Raw genomic sequence first — 18,863 nt, 5'->3', positions numbered from 1 at the left:
AAAAAAAAATTTTTTTGAAAAAAAACAATATTTTTTTTTACGGAGGGTTTCAGTTTGAGCACCGTGGTCACAGCATGATATTTAAATTTCATTTTCATTTGCGGCTCTTAGAGTGAGTACGTGGTGGGGCCCCCATTTCCTTCCCGGAGAGTGCCGGATTTATACATATAAACACATATATAGATAACACATATAAAATAGCATATAAATAAAAAAAAATATATATTAAAACATTAAATATCTACACCTATCTTTTATATATATGTAACAATATATGTATATATATATTTTTAATATAATACATACAAGGCATTTAGAAAAAGTAGAAGAAGACATAACAACAAAATACTCCAATAAGATAGAAAAGGAGAGAGAGAGAGAGGGGAAGAGAGAGAGGGAGAGAGAGGGAGAGAGAGAGAAGAGAGGAGAGAGAGGAGAGAAGAGAGAGAGAAGAGATAAACAACAAACACAACACCACAAACACACACGCGCGCGGGGCGCACACACAACCCCTCACACAACACACACCCCAAAAACACACAAACCCACAAAACACACACACACCACAACACACCCACACACACACACACACACCATCCCCCCTTAAAGGGGAAGGTTTTTGCCCCCTCCTTTCCCCCCCGTCTGTGACCCAGTACCTGGAGGGAGAGTTTGTTTTTCCTGGTCGTTTTTCTCCAAATCCCTTTTTCCGCCTGCCCTCCCCTTGAGGAGAATTGCGCGCCCCTCTTCACCATTCATCTGAGGCGATTTTTCCCCAGATGAACACTCCGTCGCAACCTGGTCCACATCCCCCTTCCCTCACCTCAAAGTGGGCACCTAGCTGTTTTTGTGTTCCGTGTAAATATATACTTTACGAGACAGGCACCAGTCTCACAAGCGTTTTTTTCAATATAAGACGCGTATCCAGGGGACAAATACGAACCCTCCTTTGCATCAGTGGGGCGCAGGGGATCAGAGGATTGGTCAGGGCGGAATTTCTTCCTTCCGTGAATCACGTCGGTTTAAAGAGCACTGGACACGAAGTAAGAAGACCCAAAAATTGTCGTGACCACCCCTTTTAACCTACTTACTGGGCTTTTCATAGTTAATTTGATACCCATTTTAATTATTTTCAGCTGGTAAATAATTAGTACTTAAAAACATTATTTTGAAAGATGAATTTTATTTTCTTAGAAAGATAATACTTTATTTTACATTTTTGATAGGTGCTATATACGTTTACTTTTTAAAACTAAGTAAGGGAAATGAAAATATGCGAGTTACCCCCAAAATTCAGTTTTTTTGTTTCCCCCCCAATGCATTCTCTCTGTTAAAGGGGACGCAGTTTTATTTCCTGTTGCTTATTATATTTAAAGGTTTTCTATAATGGATATTTTAATGAAGAAACCAATATGTATTCATTTTGTTTCTGGAGAAATTCATTCATGTTCCGGTATTATGCATGTATGATTAAGACGAACCATATGCTTGTAATATATGTGACCTGAGTAGATGTTAAAGTGTTAAGGATATACAGTGTTAAACCCTGATATTATAGTCGTATCCAGAGAGAGAGAGAGAACCGAAATAAGTGCCTGGTAAATGCCCGAAAGAGGTTAGTAAAATTCTTTAAATACCATAAGTAAGAAAGAACATTCAACTGTACTAATATCAATAATAAAATTATAAAAAACTATAGATCTGATTACATAACAATAACAAAATAATAATTTGAGAACAAATTGGAAAACCATGGTAAATAGAATATCTTCGCAGCTAGTGGCTGACACGTGGGACTTGGATACCATTCAGATGTTTCTCTGTTATTATTGAGGATTTAAAACCCATTCAAGGAGTAAGTGTTATTGAAGTTTATATTAGAATAAGACTATCTATGCTAAAATGAGGGTTTCATAAAAATAATATAATGTATAAATATAAAACTACTCGGATCGTATATAATGGCATGAATATACACAATTTGTTTGTCAAAAGTAGTTATGTTACTACAAGAAATCAGTATATTGAATCTTTTATTGTTTAATCATTCCTAAAATAGAACAATTGTTTTTTTAGGAATGGTTTTTATTGTTTTTCCTGTTTTTGTTGTGTTTGGTTCATGAGAAATCCTTGGAGAGATCCACCAGATTGTAAAGCAGATGCCATACTTAGGAATCCTCTAAACTGATACAATGAAGATATGAAGAAAATTGAGAGAAGTCTGTACAGACAAAGGATTCAAGAAGGATTCAAGACATAAGAGAAGGACAGTTATACTACACACATTAGTGGAGAAATGGACATCTGTGTCAATTAAGGTTTTTTAGTTGTACAAGTTTAATGATTTATAATTCAATATATCAAGAAATGTAAGTTTAATTATTTATAATTCAATATATCAAGAAATGTAAGATTATCAATTGTTTGATATTACCCTTCTCTCAGTTATCTCAAAGACTGAAATTTGATCATCAGTAACCCTCTTATGATTATTGTATTTTATAGTGTGGGTTCATCAAGAGTATGACTCAGGTAATGATACAGGAGAGCTCACACTTGACGTTAATTAATTAAAGTGCCCCCTCTAGATAAAGCCCGAGTGAATTTCCCAGTAGAAAGGGAAATAGTGGTTTTGACCACAGAGAGAAGGAGTGGGCGCAATACACTCGCAGACTGATGGAATCCTCCTTAATCAAGCTGCTGCGTGATTTCAACTTGAACAGCGGCTTTTCTAATACAGATAGTCTTCTCGCTTTCCACACACCCCGCCGTCTTCCTTATGCCGATCACCTTGCGCATAGTCCATCTGATCCTCCGACCCGACTGGACCTCCCCTCGTTTCCGTTCGCCTGTCCACACCTGCCCCTTGTTACCACGTAGCCTCGTCTCCCTTTTCTACACCCGCTCCTCTCCCTGTCCTCTTCAGACCTGAAAATGGAATGCAGGTGGATTTCGAAATTGTAGTCTCATGTTCAATAAAGCTAGTTTTTGTATTGTGGTTTTTTATCTACCTAAGTGTCAACATCATTCATATATATATATATATATATATATATATATATATATATATATATATATATAATATATAATATATATATATATGTGTATATAATATGTATATATGTATAATATATATATATATATATATATATATATATATACATATACGTACATTCACATACACACACACACACACACACACACACACACACACACACAACACACAACACACATATATATATATATATATATATATATATATATATATATATATATATAATATATATATATATGTGTGTGTGTGTGTGTGTATGTATATTCGAACACAAACACACATATATATATATATATATATATATATATATATACATACATTTGTGTGTGCACTGTACAATTATATTTATATATAAAGTAATCAACAATATCTAAAGCATTCATCTTTTGAAGGCGTGATTACTTAGAAGAATCTATGGGCGATTATTTATCTCAACATATTAGCTATAGCTGTAACATGGTCTTCTTTGTGATAAATACTCCCTATTGAAAGAGACTTATTTTCTCTGATGACAGACTTTCATGTCATCTATAGTTTGATATGAATTGGGCCTGAAAAGGGTTGGATTTTGCTTGAAACCGACCGTGACAGGATTCGAACCTGCAATCTTCGGATCCGAAGTCCGACGCCTTATCCGTTAGGCCACACGGTCTTAAAGGTACAATGTGTTTCATGTATAAATCATGGACGCAGGAATTGTCGTTGATTTAATATTGAATCTGGTGTTGCATTGTTTCATAAGGTTCTTTTAATGGTGGAGGTTAAGAGGAAAGTCATTGCATTATATGATATGATCAGCCCTTTAGTGACCTTAAAGATGAAAGCACAGCTACCATAATCCGGGGTTGAGACTGCTTTCCTACGGGCTACCTCAACGCGCCAAGCATCCGGGGGAAGAGGCCTCCCACAGCCACGCAATAAGCACTCGGTGTAGCGAAAGGTCGACTGTTGCAGGTCCAGTGAATAAGCTGGCAGTAATTATTAGTCACAGGACTCGGAGAAAGTACGCTCTGATCATCCCGATCATTTCGCTGCTTTCAAATTTATCACTGAGGCAAGATCGGTCAGCAACATGGGTCTAGCAGGGCAAACGAGAGCAGTAATAGATCATCAAAAGGGAAGGCAGAGGAGGAAGTCTGCTGTATTTTCGGAACAGACTTTGGGGAGATGGACTCTGCAACAAGAGCAAGAGCTTCCTCGTGGAAGTCCAGTGACGCTTATCTCATCTTATCTTATCTTAGCTGACGCTTATCTATTTATCTTATCTTATTTAACACGCTGGGGCTTCGGTCGGGTGTGTCAGCGTATGCGTAGTGAGGCTGTGTGGCCCGCCGAAGAGGCCTTAAAATACTTTAAAAATCTGAAACAAATATGAAAAACTTAAGATTTCAGGCTCACCTTAACTGCCTAATCACTTCGAAAACATTAAAGGCTTTGCTGTAATCAGAAATCGGTCACATTACATACTGTACGTTTAAAGTGTAACACCAGCACTTGAATATTAAGTCAGTTATAGATACAAAACGTAAAACTAAAGAGTTATAAAAAAAAATGACAAAGCTGAAACTGACAAAAACTAAACTACAGAGTTATAAAAGAAAATGTAGATTTCCACCAGGAAGGGTTTGTGTATCCGTCAGCGCCAAGTGCCTCGCTGACAAAGATGCCCTTGGCTTGAGCGGCACAATGCGACCTTGACTGATAAATGAACAGGAACAACAAGGATCATGCGATAAGGCTTTGTATCGCACCAACAGAAAAAAAAAATGTGTGCATATATAAGATTTGTAGTACATTATGACCTCTGAACAATGGAAATGATAATATTAACTGTATTACCGGAAATAACAATAGTTTTCGAACAGTGACATTGAAATCCTTTTCCGATAAATCTCTTTGATTCAACAAAATATTTTGGCTTACGACCGTGACAGGACTCGAACCTGCAATCTTCGGATCCGAAGTCCGACGCCTTATCCATTAGGCCACACGGTCATACACAATGAGCAGTCCTATACCTATACTGTATCAATTATTTTTTACATTATTATCTTTTTGTTTATTTATTTGATTTTATTTATTTCATTTATTGTCATTATATATATATATATTTTTTTTTTTTTTTTTTTTTTTTTTTTTTTGTCGAACGGTGATTGAATAAATGAAATTTGCAGACTCTATGCGTTTTTTTTTTCTAAATCTTAGCTTCGTCATGAGCATTCGTATTCTTAGGGAAGAGAAAGAGGAACTTTGTAAGCAAAATGCTGATAAAAATGTAATGTTAAAGATAAAGCAATGTTTCTTTACTGTTATCCCCTGCCATTCTTTCTCAGGATAGATTATAAGATGAAATTAGAAGAATCAGAGTTAGGATTATAATTTTTCTTCGTAGAAACCAAAAATACCAAGAAGACAGGAGTAGTTTTAATAAGAGACAAGATAATTAACACGGACAAAAGATGAGAATTTTGGAAACATATCTATTGTATCATACAATTAGAATTTCTATCATTTTACCCTCATCTCACTACCCTGAAAAAAAATAAATTACAGTATCTTACCCTTAAAATCTTCTTTATTCTACCCACATTTTCTACCTTTCACATATCAGTACTGTATCATGCCCTTAAAATATTCCCCATTCTACCCACTTGTCCTAAGAAATCTACTGCTCACAAAATTGTCTTTATTTTGCCTTTGGCTCTTTTTATTCTCTATCTTAATGATCCAGAATAATCTACAATCTCATCAGTCTTACCATAACCCCTACCACTCTCTACTACGAATCTGCTCTTAATCTACCCTGAAATCCAGTTTCAAAAGTCTTTTTAGTGGAAAACCATATGTGACAATACAGTATGTTTCCTAGAGTATTTTTCTGAAGTCCGGCTGCTGAGCTGCCCAAGGGTGTGTACTTAACCTCAGCTGTTCGTTGCCCAGCCATGGTACAGGCGTTAGTCGACTTTGAAGAACGTATCTAAATTCTTTTTTTTCCCTTCTTTCGGATTTTTTTTTAATCCTTTAATTTTTTTCCCTTCGATTTGTTTTCCCCTTTTTTGCGTTTTAGATGTTCACAGATCTGTCTGGGAGTTGTCTGCATTAATGGCTAAAACAAATAAATGTGCTAGGCATCAAAGGTCATATAGCACTAAGGTAAAGCATTGTTGCGAAAAGGGTGAAAATGAGTTAATTAAGATAAGTGGGCAGAAGAAGGGATGAAGAAGAGATGGAAAAGGGAAGGGGGAGAAGAAAAGACTATGCAAAATTAGTTGAGGCGAGGGCTGAGGTCCAAGGTAGGGTGATCCTACATTGGGCCTCAGTCTCCGTCTCCTAACCCCCCCTCCCCGCCCAATGACAACAATGAGCAAGGAATGGGGGAGGAGGGTCTACATCCAGACATAGCTTAAATTGGGTTCATTAATTAAAGTTTACCAACGATTTCTAATCATCCGGTCTCCAGGCTATGACTTACACCCTTGTAAATTTTCATCACGTTTCATCTGCGTTTCTTTGCTTAATGGAGTTCCCAGACAAAAAAGTATTGTATGTCGATAAATAAAAAGCTGAATACATAAACGTGACTGATTACTTAACCTCTCACTTCGGTTGATATGATGATGGTCATTATACTATGACTAGGTAAAACTGAATAGGAATTTTGAGGTTTAAATATATAAAAATGGACACACACACACGCACACAAACACACACACACACACACACACACACACATATATATATATATATATATCATAGTCTGAGTTCGAGAGTTCGAGTCACCGGCCGACGCGTTGTCCCTGGGCAACGAACTTCACCACAACTGCCTACAGGTAACCCGAGCCACTGAGATCACAAGTGCAACTCGTGCCAGACCCAAGCCCAGATGAAACGAGAAGGGTATGGCATCGGCGTAAAACAAGCCAAGACTATGATTCGGATCTTGCCACTATGGCGACCCCAGAAAGGAAGCCGGAAAGAGGAGAAAAACACCACACACACACACACACACACACACACACACACATATATATACGTTGATGAACCTTTGCACATATAATATAAGGACAATGAGAACTGAATCCGACTTACTAGCATTACTTGAGGAACTTTCTTTCATCAAATGGGATATTGTAGGACTCTGTGAGGTTAGAAGACTAGGCGAAGAACAGAAGATACTAAATGATGGACATGTGCTCTATTGGAGAGGTAAACCCCAGGGTAGCAAGCAGGAATTAGGGGTGGGCTTCTTAGTTCACAAACGTTTAGAAAAGAATATGTGGAATTCTATAGTATAAGCGAAAGAGTGGCTTCAGTAACAATAAAACTAAACAATAGGTACAACTTAAAGATTGTTCAAGTCTATGCTCCAACCTGCAGCCACAGGGATGAAGAAATAGAGAGCTTCTATGAAGATGTTCATTTAGCCAGCGAGAGAGTAAAATCCCATTTCACAATAATAATGGGAGATTTTAATGCAAAAATAGGTAAAAAGACAGTAGGAGAAACCGCAATAGGGAATCACGGAATAGGTACTAGGAATGAGAGGGGACAAATGCTAGTTGATTTTGCGGAGGCTCGATCACTCAAAATCATGAATACATTCTTCGAAAAAAGACTAGAGCGGAAGTGGACTTGGAAGTCGCCATCTGACATCAAAAACGAAATTGACTTCATAATTTCAAATAGACGCGATATAGTAAAAAATGTGGAAGTTATTAATAAAGTAAATGTTGGCAGCGACCATAGAATGGTCAGAGGCCAAATTAAACTACACCTCAGGAGGGAAAGGAGTAAACTCATACGAAAACCACAGCCAGATTTAGCTAACTTGAAGACCAGAGCGACAGAATTTAACCTTAACATCCAAAACAGATATTCACTTCTCAGCGAAGAAGATCTCAACATTGACCAAATCAACAATCAGTTCAATGACAGTATAGAGGAATCTGCACTAGAAGTAGGCGGTAAGATCGTCAAGCAAATCTCCAGCAAGTTCTCGGTAGAAACTAAAGAGCTTATGCAAAAACGTAGGGTCATGAAAATATCGTCAATCAGGGACAAGATAGAATTAGCCGAACTAACAAAGACTATAAATAAAAGAAAAAGGAAGATGTACGGAAATTCAATACTCAAATAATAAATGAAACAGTGATATCAGGTACTAGCATGAAAACAGTTAAAAGGAGACTCGGTATAGGGAGAAATCAATTGTATGCAATAAAGAAACCAGATGGAGAAGTAACATACAATAAGAATGAAATCATAAGAATAGTGGAGGACTTCTACAGGGATCTATACAACTCAAATGAACAGCCATGGATAGAAGCGAATGCGGTAACTAGAGACGTACCTAACATCACAACAGAAGAAATAAAAAGAGCGCTTAAAGGGATGAAGAGGGGAAAAAACACCGGGGGAAGATGGGAATTAGTATAGACCTTATAACAGATGCAGGAGAAATTGCAACAGTGAAAACTAGCCAATCTTTTTAACAAATGCCTTCATCAACGGGAAAAACTCCGAAAGCCTGGAAAAATGCAACAATTGTTTTGATACATAAAAAAGGGGACAGAAAGGATCTAAAAAACTACCGACCAATAAGCCTCCTTTCAGCTACTTACAAATTATTCACAAAAATCATCACAACTCGCATCTCTGACCGTCTGGATTCTAACCAGCCTAGAGAACAAGCAGGCTTTCGCAGTGGATTCTCAACAACAGACCACATCCACACGCTCACCCAAATAAAGGAAAAAATAAACGAATATAGGAAACCACTGTGTATGGCATTCATCGATTACGAAAAGGCATTCGACTCTGTAGAGACACCAGCAGTACTAGAAGCTATCCGAAAACAGGGAGTAGAGGAGGTATATTGTAAAATACTGGAAGATATATACAAAGATGGGACAGCAACCATCAAGCTCCACTCCGAAACCGACAAAATACCAATTAAAAAAGGTGTTAGACAGGGCGATACCATCTCACCAAAACTGTTTACAGCTTGTCTTGAGGAAATATTCAAAAAGCTAGAGTGGAATGGAAAGGGTATCAAGATAGGAGACGAATATCTAAACAACCTCAGATTTGCAGATGATATTGTTCTCTTCAGTGAATCTGCAAATGAAATGCAGCAACTAATAAATGATCTAAATAGAGAAAGTCTAAAAATCGGACTTCGGATGAACAAGAAAAAGACTAAGATCATGTTCAACAGTAGAGTTCAGTTCGAACAGATACAAGTACAAGGCGAAGTACTAGAGGTAGTGGACAAGTATATATACCTAGGACAACTCGTACAGACAAACACATCTAGCGAAGAGGAAATTAAGCGACGCATCAGTCTAGGCTGGAGCGCCTTTGGCAGACACAGTAGCATACTAAGAGGTTCTTTGCCATTATGTTTAAAAAGAAAAGTCTTTAACCAATGTGTCCTACCAGTTATGACCTATGGATCAGAAACATGGACTACAACCAAATTACTGGAGAGGAAACTAATAAGTGCCCAGAGAGGGATGGAAAGACTGATGCTGGGAATTAGCCTAAGAGATAGGATGAGGGCGACGTGGATCAGGGAACAGACAAAAATAGAAGATATACTTGCGAGCATCAAAAAGAAAAAGTGGCAATGGGCAGGTCATATACATCGGAGACAGGATAACAGATGGACAAAGAATGTAACAGACTGGGCTATAGATAATATAAAGAGACCAAGGGCCAGACCAATGACAAGATGGCGCGACGAAATAACGAAATTTGGGGGCCGAGACTGGAAACAAAAAACACAAGACAGACAAAGTTGGAAAAGATTGGGAGAGGCCTACGTCCTGCAGTGGACTGACCCAGGCTGATGATGATGATGATGATGATATATATATATATATATATATATTATATATGCATTATATATATATTATATATATATATATTATATATATATATATATATATATATAAAGAGAAGGGGTGAAGGAGAGACACTAAGGGAGTCTTTTGTAGAGAAGAAAAGAGTTGTATATTTTACAGTGCTTGGGAGAGCAGTTCAGACTTTCGGCAATGCGTTGGGCTATTTTACGTCATCGTTTAAACTCCGCCCTTTTAGCCTGAAAGCAAGCCTGAAATTCGTTACTAGAGGCCCACCTTGTTTCTATTGTGCTTATCTTTTCACCGTAGAAACCTAGTCGTGTTTATATTTTACAACGGAAATTAGTTAAATATATTTCTAAATCCTTCTGTATTCACAGATCAAAGAAATAAACGATGAACACAGAGATTATCTTCATTGTTGACAGAGTCATTGGAAATACCTGGAAACTTTTCCTCTCAAACACACGGTGTCTCAATTGATTCCTTCGATTTTGTATATTGCTAATAATGTGTGTTTGTATAAAGTCTGAACATGCAATATGACTTTGATAGCAATTAATACTATAGAATTTAAGAGAAATTATGGAAAGTGAATGAAAATATATAAACATGCTCATATAAAGCTTAAATAATAACAAAAACTGTTTGTCGTTACTGTAATCGCTAGGTGCGTAAATGTCCTATACCCTGGGTAGTACGAAGATGAAATGATACAATTTTACGAAAATACCAAACAAGGCAGCTCAAAAAAAAAAAAAAAAAATGCTGACCGATCTATGTACATTATGCATCTTGTGTTTATCTCTATATATAGTTAAAAAGAAATGTCCTGTCTTTATTTCCATGAATCCAAGTGAGAGACACAGGCAGAGTGGGGTGGGTGGATGTGTGAAAGAGAAAGAGAAAAAGTGAGAGGGAGAGGGAGAGGAAAGGAGAGAGAGAGAAAGGGAAAGAGAGAGAGAGAGAGAGAGAGTAAATCGATATATCATATGTGTATATTGTTCTATTCAGTATCCTAAAAATACTTTGATAAAGCCAAACGTTAAAGACGGAAACGCGTAGGTTTATAAATTTTGGATATCATTTAGGCATTCCTTCTCAATGAAAAAACCCTAGTTGGCAACTGTCGAGTTAAGCCCCGCCTCTTTGCCTTCACTCCTAAATATGTTATTTTTTATTTGTTCCTTTTTTATTGTTTTGTATTGTAATTACTGAACCATTAAAAAAAATATATACTTTAAAATCACGCACTACTAAATATTACACAAACTAATAGAGGCGTTAATGACGTAAGATAGACATAGCTATATACATTATCACTTAAATAATTAACTCGATATTGTTCTAATTAACAGAAATAAAAACTTTCCCTCTTTTACTTATGATAACAAAGTATCCAAAACCATGAATTAGCCGTCACAATATTCTAAGGAAAAAACTCAATTTCACTTTTAAGTTCAAAAGGCTAAATGGTTGTTGCTGATTCCTTAATTTTGGGAAAAATGAAATCACCGTATTCTTTAATTTTTTTTAGGTTCAATAGGCTAAATGACATAAAGTACCTTAATTTCGGGAAAAACGAAAATTTCAGTGTTCTTCCAATATTGGTGATTTCACGGGGCGTAACTTAGCATGGCGGGAGTACTGTGAATGGTGCAGGACGGTTGATAATGAGGACTCTTTCACCTAAAGATAAATTTGATTGCGACCGTGACAGGACTCGAAACCTGCAATCTTCGGATCCGAAGTCCGACGCCTTATCCGTAGGCCACACGGTCATATAGTGAAAGCAAGGCTACGCTTATATTGTATTTTATTTTATTTATTTTTTTATTTTTTTATTTTTTTTTTTTTTTTTTTTTTTGCGTCGAACGGTTATTGAATAAATGAAGTTTGCAGACCTTATTCTTTTCTTTTTCTTTCTTTCTTTCCTAAATCATCTTTGCTTCGTCATCAGCATTCTTAGGGAAGATATAAAGGAAATTTGTAAGCATAATGCAGATAAACATATTGCTATTTCAGGATTGATGATAAGATGAAATTAGAAGAATCAGACTTAGCTTTATAATTAATAAGGATAAAGATAAAAGAAAAATGCAAATGCATGTATTTTCCCCTTTTAAGGGGAAAAAATATACATGACAATACAGTACATTTCTGATATATATTTTCTACATTATTTTTCTGAAGTGCGGCTGCTCCGTGGTCACGAGCTGCCCAAGGGTGTGTATTTAACTTCAGCTGTTCATTGTCTCGTTGTAGTACAGACGTTAGTCGCCTTTGGAAAACTTATTCGTATCTAAATCAATTATTTTTCCCCTTTCAGATCATTATAAAAAGTTCTTTAATCCCACCCTCCCCCCATGTTTTCCTTTTTGCTTTTCTTAGCATTTGGGGCAAATCTGTCTGAGGAATTATCTACTTTAAGACATAGTGTAAACTGGGTTCATTATATAATGCTTTTCAGCGACTTCCCCTGGCTATGACCTACGCCGTTGTAAATTATCATCACGTTCCTTCTGTGGTTCTTTGCGTAATGCAGCTCACAGATAAAAAGTATTACATGTCAGTAGAATAAAAAGCTGATGTAAACGTGGATGATTGCTTAACCTCTCCCTTCGGCGGAGATGATGAGTAGAGCTGAATAGGAATTTTGAGTTTTATATACATGGAGATCGATGCACACACACACACACATAATAATAATAATAATAATAATCGGTTTATTGATTTTCATGCAGCCAGAGGCTGAAAATATACATAGAAATACAGATAACGAGACAAACTATATATACATAAACATTTAAACAACACATAAAGTAAACTAACAATCAATAACAACAAAATAAACAGATAAACAAAAGCCAAGTACAAAATCAGGTGAGCTACGATTGGACAAGTAAATATGGACTAGTGTTCGTTGATGAGTCGGACTAGAGTGGGTACTGTGCTCCGGTGGTAGCGGTCAGTGCGGGCCCTGATGGGCACCAGTTTGTTGGCGGCGCGTAGGGCCCGGCGAGGCGGTGGCGCGTCGGGGGGCAGCAGGTCACGGTGGCGTGGATGGCACAGCAATTATAGACCAAACTGCTGCAGTGAGGTTGAGTAGTGAGTGGCGAGGGAGGTGAGGCCTAGGGCAGCCAGGGCGCGGTCATAGCAGGTGTAGACAGGGCCGAGAATGATCTTGGCTGCCCTTTTCTGCACCCTCTCAAGTTGTAGCAGCTGGGTGGCGGTGAGGGAGGGGGACCAGGCGGGGGAGGCGTAGGTCAATTTAGGCAGGATGAATAGTCTGTAGACATTCTGAAGCTCCGGGAGTGGAACGCCAAGGGACTTGAGGCGACGCAACATGTGAAGCCTGTACGAGGCAGACCTCACGATGTCTCTGACGTGCTGCGTCCAGGAGAGCTTATCGTCGATGGTGACGCCGAGCAGCTTGGTGGAACGGACTACGTCGAGCGGATGGTTGTCCAGCGTGAGGATGGGTGAGGGGGCGGGGTTGGTGGAGAAGTCGAACTGCATCACAACTGACTTCTGGCGATTGATGGTGACGTGATTTGCGGTGGTCCAGGAGAGGAGGTTGTCGAGGGTGTGCTGGATGGCGGAGTGGTCAGGGCAGGAATTATCAATGGCGGCGGCGATGGTCGAGTCATCCACGTATTTCCAACGATGCTCGGTATCGAGGAGAGCATCGTTAATCATGACTAGGATGCATAGGGGGCCCATTCTAGTCCCCTGGGGGACTCCGCACGTGAGTGGCAGAAGGCTGGAGACTTGACCCTGCACGCGCACGGCCTGTTGCCTGTTGGAGAGAAAGTCTGCCAGCCAGGGGATGAGGCACTCCCTGATGCCCGTGGAAGCTGCTGCTTTTGAGATGACCGTAGTGTATGTGTAGTGTACATGTATGTGTGTGTGTGTGTCATGACACTCTGAGTTCGAGAGCTCGAGTCACCAGCCTGCGCGTTGTTCCCCTTGGCAAGGCCAGTCCCAAGCCGGGATAAAATGAGGAAGGTTGCGGCAGGATGGCATTTGGCGTAAAACAAGCCAAGACTATGATGCGGATAATTTCACTATGGAGACCCCAGAGAGGGAGAAGCGAAAGAAGAGAAAAAACACACATACACACCCACACACACACACACACACATATATATAAAAGAGGTGAGGGAAATAGAGACTAACAGACAGACAGATACAGATCAAGCGAAAAAGAGTGAGGGCAAGAGAGAGAGAGAGAGACAGAGAGATTTTTATTTGTAGTAAAAAGGTAATATATAAATATATATATATAATATATATGTGTGTGTGTGTGTGTGTGTGTGTACATATATATACATAAGCAAGTAAACAACAAATCAACTTCTTAGTCCATCACACACTAACAGAATATGAAAACTTAACAATGGATAAGCATCTTCAATACAACATATTGACAATGACTGTCTTAGCGATGGTCTTCAGTAAATCGATATACCATATGTGTGTGTGCATTATTTTATTCAGTGCCCTAAAATACCTAGGACGGCAGATTTATCATTTTAGGATATTATTTTGGGCCTTCCGTCTCATGAAAACCCTAGTTGGCAAGTATCGAGTTAAGCCCCGCCTCTTTGACTTTATTCGTTGTAATTAATTTCTGATTTTATTGTTGTTTTGCTTTGTCATTACTGAACTATTTCAAAGAAAATATACTTTAAAATCACGTGCCATTAAACATTACATAGACTGACAGAGGCGAAAAAGGGGCGGAGTTCATGACGTGTGATATCAGATGTAGCTATTCATATAATCACTTATTTAATTAACTCGATATTGTTCTAATTACCAAAAATAAAACTTTCCCTCTTTCACTTATGATAACAAAGTATCCAAAACCATAAATTAGCCGTCACAATATTCTAAGGAAAAAACTCAATTTCACTTTTTAAGTTCAAAAGGCTAAATGGTCGTTGCTGATTCCTTCATTTTGGGAAAAATGGAATCACCGTATTCTTTTTTCCTTTTTTTTTAAGTTCAATAGTACCTTAATTTCGGGGAAAACGAAAATTTCAGTCTTCTTCCAATATTGGTGATTCCACGGGGCGTAACTTAGCATGGCGGAGAGTACTGTGAATGGTGCAGGACGGTTGACAATGAGGACTCTCACTTAAAGATAAATTTGATTGCGACCGTGACAGGACTCGAACCTGCAATCTTCGGATCCGAAGTCCGACGCCTTATCCGTTAGGCCACACGGTCATATAGTGAAAGCAAGGCTACGCTTATATTGTATCTTTTTTTCTTCTTCTTCTTCTTCTTTTTTTTGCGTCGAACGGTGATTAAATAAATGAAGTTTGCAGACCTTATTCTTTTCTTTTTCTTTCTTTCTTTCCTAAATCATCTTTGCTCCGTCATCAGCATTCTTAGGGAAGATATAAAGGAAATTTGTAAGCATAATGCAGATAAACATATTGCTATTTCAGGATTGATGATAAGATGAAATTAGAAGAATCAGACTTAGCTTTATAATTAAGAAGGATAAAGATAAAAGAAAAATGGAAATGCATGTATTTTCCCCTTTTTAAGGGGAAAAATATACATGACAATACAGTACATTTCTGAGATATATTTTCTACATTATTTTTCTGAAGTGCGGCTGCTTCGTGGTCACGAGCTGCCCAAGGGTGTGTATTTAACCTCAGCTGTTCATTGTCCCGTTGTAGTACAGACGTTAGTCGCCTTTGGAAAACTTATTCGTATATAAATCAATTATTTTTCCCCTTTCAGATCATTATAAAAAGTTCTTTAATCCCCACCTCCCCCCATGTTTTCTCTTTTGTTTTTCTTAGCATTTGGGGCAAATCTGTCTGAGGAATTATCTACATTAAGACATAGTGTAAACTGGGTTCATTATATAATGCTTTTCAGCGACTTCCCCTGGCTATGACCTACGCCGTTGTAAATTATCATCACGTTTTCCCTTTTGTGGTTCTTTGCGTAATGCAGCTCACAGATAAAAAAGTATTGTATGTCAGTAGATAAAAAGCTGATGTAAACGTGGATGATTGCTTAACCTCTCCCTTCGGCGGAGATGATGAGTAAAGCTGAATAGGAATTTTGAGTTTTATATACATGGAGATCGATGCACACACACACACACACACATAATAATAATAATAATAATAATAGGTTTATTGATTTTCATGCATCCAGAGGCTGGAAATATACATAAACATAAACAACACATAACAAAGTAAACTAACAATCAATAACAACAAAATAAACAGATAAACAAAAGCCAAGTACAAAATCAGGTGAGCTAGGATTGGACAAGTAAATATGGTCTAGTGTTCGTTGATGAGTCGGACTAGAGTGGGTACTGTGCTCCGATGGTAGCGGTCAGTGCGGGCCCTGATGGGCACCAGTTTGTTGGCGGCGCGTAGGGCCCGGCGAGGCGGTGGCGCGTCGGGGGGCAGCAGGTCACGGTGGCGTGGATGGCACAGCAATTTTAGACCAAACTGCTGCAGTGAGGTTGAGTAGTGAGTGGCGAGGGAGGTGAGGCCTAGGGCAGCCAGGGCGCGGTCATAGCAGGTGTAGACAGGGCCGAGAATGATCTTGGCTGCCCTTTTCTGCACCCTCTCAAGTTGTAGCAGCTGGGTGGCGTTGAGGGAGGGGGACCAGGTGGGGGAGGCGTAGGTCAATTTAGGCAGGATGAATAGCCTGTAGACATTCTGAAGCTCCGGGAGTGGAACGCCAAGGGACTTGAGGCGACGCAACATGTGAAGCCTGTACGAGGCAGACCTCACGATGTCTCTGACGTGCTGCGTCCAGGAGAGCTTATCGTCGATGGTGACGCCGAGCAGCTTGGTGGAACGGACTACGTCGAGTGGATGGTTGTCCAGCGTGAGGATGGGTGAGGGGGCGGGGTTGGTGGAGAAGTCGAACTGCATCACAACTGACTTCTGGCGATAGATGGTGACGTGATTTGCGGTGGTCCAGGAGAAGAGGTTGTCGAGGGTGTGCTGGATGGCGGAGTGGTCAGGGCAGGAACTATCAATGGCAGCGGCGATGGTCGTGTCATCCACGTATTTCCAACGATGCTCGGTATCGAGGAGAGCATCGTTAATCATGACTAGGAAGCATAGGGGCCCATTCTAGTCCCCTGGGGGACCCGCACGTAAGTGGCAGAAGGCTGGAGACTTGACCCTGCACGCGCACGGCCTGTTGCCTGTTGGAGAGAAAGTCTGCCAGCCAGGGGATGAGGCACTCCCTGATGCCCGTGGAAGCTGCTGCTTTTGAGATGACCGTTGTGTATGTGTAGTGTACATGTATGTGTGTGTGTGTCATGACACCCTGAGTTCGAGAGCTCGAGTCACCAGCCTGCGCGTTGTTCCCCTTGGCAAGGCCAGTCCCAAGCCGGGATAAAATGAGGAAGGTTGCGGCAGGACGGCATTTGGCGTAAAACAAGCCAAGACTATGATGCGGATAATTTCACTATGGAGACCCCAGAGAGGGAGAAGCGAAAGAAGAGAAAAAACACACATACACACCCACACACACACACAAACACACACACACACACACACACACACACACGAGCAAACACATTATATGTGTATATACATTATATGTATATATATATATATATATATATATATATATATATATATATGTATATATATGTATATGAAGAGAGAAAGAGGTGAGGGAAATAGAGACTAACAGACAGACAGATACAGATCAAGCGAAAAAGAGTGAGGGCAAGAGAGAGAGACAGAGAGATTTTTATTTCTAGTAAAAAGGTAATATATAAATATATATATATATGTGTGTGTGTATACATATATATACATAAACAAGTAAACAACAAATCAACTTCTTAGTCCATCACACACTAACAGAATATGGAAACTTAACAATGGATAAGCATCTTCAATACAACATATTGACAATGACACTTAGCGATGGTCTTCAGTAAATCGATATACCATATGTGTGTGTGTGTGTGTGTGCATTATTTTATTCAGTGCCCTAAAATACCTAGGACGGCAGATTTATCATTTTAGGATATTACTTTGGGCCTTCCGTCTCATGAAAACCCTAGTTGGCAACTGCCGAGTTAAGCCCCGCCTCTTTGACTTTATTCGTTGTAATTAATTTCTGATTTTATTGTTGTTTTGCTTTGTCATTACTGAACTATTTCAAAGAAAATATACTTTAAAATCACGTGCCATTAAACATTACATAGACTGACAGAGGCGAAAAAGGGGCGGAGTTCATGACGTGTGATATCAGATGTAGCTATTCATATAATCACTTATTTAATTAACTCGATATTGTTCTAATTACCAAAAATAAAACTTTCCCTCTTTCACTTATGATACCAAAGTATCCAAAACCATGAATTAACCGTCACAATATTCTAAGGAAAAAACTCAATTTCACTTTTTAAGTTCAAAAGGCTAAATGGTTGTTGCTGATTCCTTAATTTTGGGAAAAATGGAATCACCGTATACTTTAATTTTTTTAGGTTCAATAGGCTAAATGACTTATAAAGTACCTTAATTTCGGGGAAAACGAAAATTTCAGTCTTCTTCCAATATTGGTGATTCCACGGGGCGTAACTTAGCATGGCGGAGGGTACTGTGAATGGTGCAGGACGGTTGACAATGAGGACTCTCACTTAAAGATAAATTTGATTGCGACCGTGACAGGACTCGAACCTGCAGTCTTCGGATCCGAAGTCCGACGCCTTATCCGTTAGGCCACACGGTCATATAGTGAGAGCAAGGCTACGCTTATATTGTATTTTATTTTTTATTAATAATATATATATTTTTTTTTGCGTCGAACGGTGATTGAATAAATGAAGTTTGCAGACCTTATTCTTTTACTTTTCTTTCTTTCTTTCCTAAATCATCTTTGCTTCGTCATCAGCATTCTTAGGGAAGATATAAGGGAAATTTGTAAGC

At 38.8% G+C, this 18,863-nt stretch overlaps 4 non-coding genes across 4 annotated transcripts; all 4 read right to left on the bottom strand.

Moving 5' to 3' along the window:
• Positions 1-3,631: 3,631 nt before the first annotated feature.
• On the bottom strand, positions 3,632-3,704 carry Trnar-ucg. Its single transcript has one exon. It is a non-coding gene; the product is annotated as a tRNA-Arg (tRNA).
• A 1,270-nt stretch (positions 3,705-4,974) lies between these two features.
• On the bottom strand, positions 4,975-5,047 carry Trnar-ucg. The gene has a single exon. It is a non-coding gene; the product is annotated as a tRNA-Arg (tRNA).
• A 10,030-nt stretch (positions 5,048-15,077) lies between these two features.
• Trnar-ucg lies at positions 15,078-15,150 on the bottom strand. Its single transcript has one exon. It is a non-coding gene; the product is annotated as a tRNA-Arg (tRNA).
• Positions 15,151-18,593: 3,443 nt separating this feature from the next.
• Positions 18,594-18,666, bottom strand: Trnar-ucg. The gene has a single exon. It is a non-coding gene; the product is annotated as a tRNA-Arg (tRNA).
• Between the last annotated feature and the right edge of the window lie 197 nt (positions 18,667-18,863).

Source organism: Penaeus monodon, chromosome 12, assembly GCF_015228065.2.
Source record: "Penaeus monodon isolate SGIC_2016 chromosome 12, NSTDA_Pmon_1, whole genome shotgun sequence".
Classification (NCBI taxonomy): Eukaryota; Metazoa; Arthropoda; class Malacostraca; order Decapoda; family Penaeidae; genus Penaeus; species Penaeus monodon.
The sequence above is the reverse complement of the archived record's forward strand: the minus strand, read 5'-3'. Positions and strand labels throughout refer to the sequence as shown.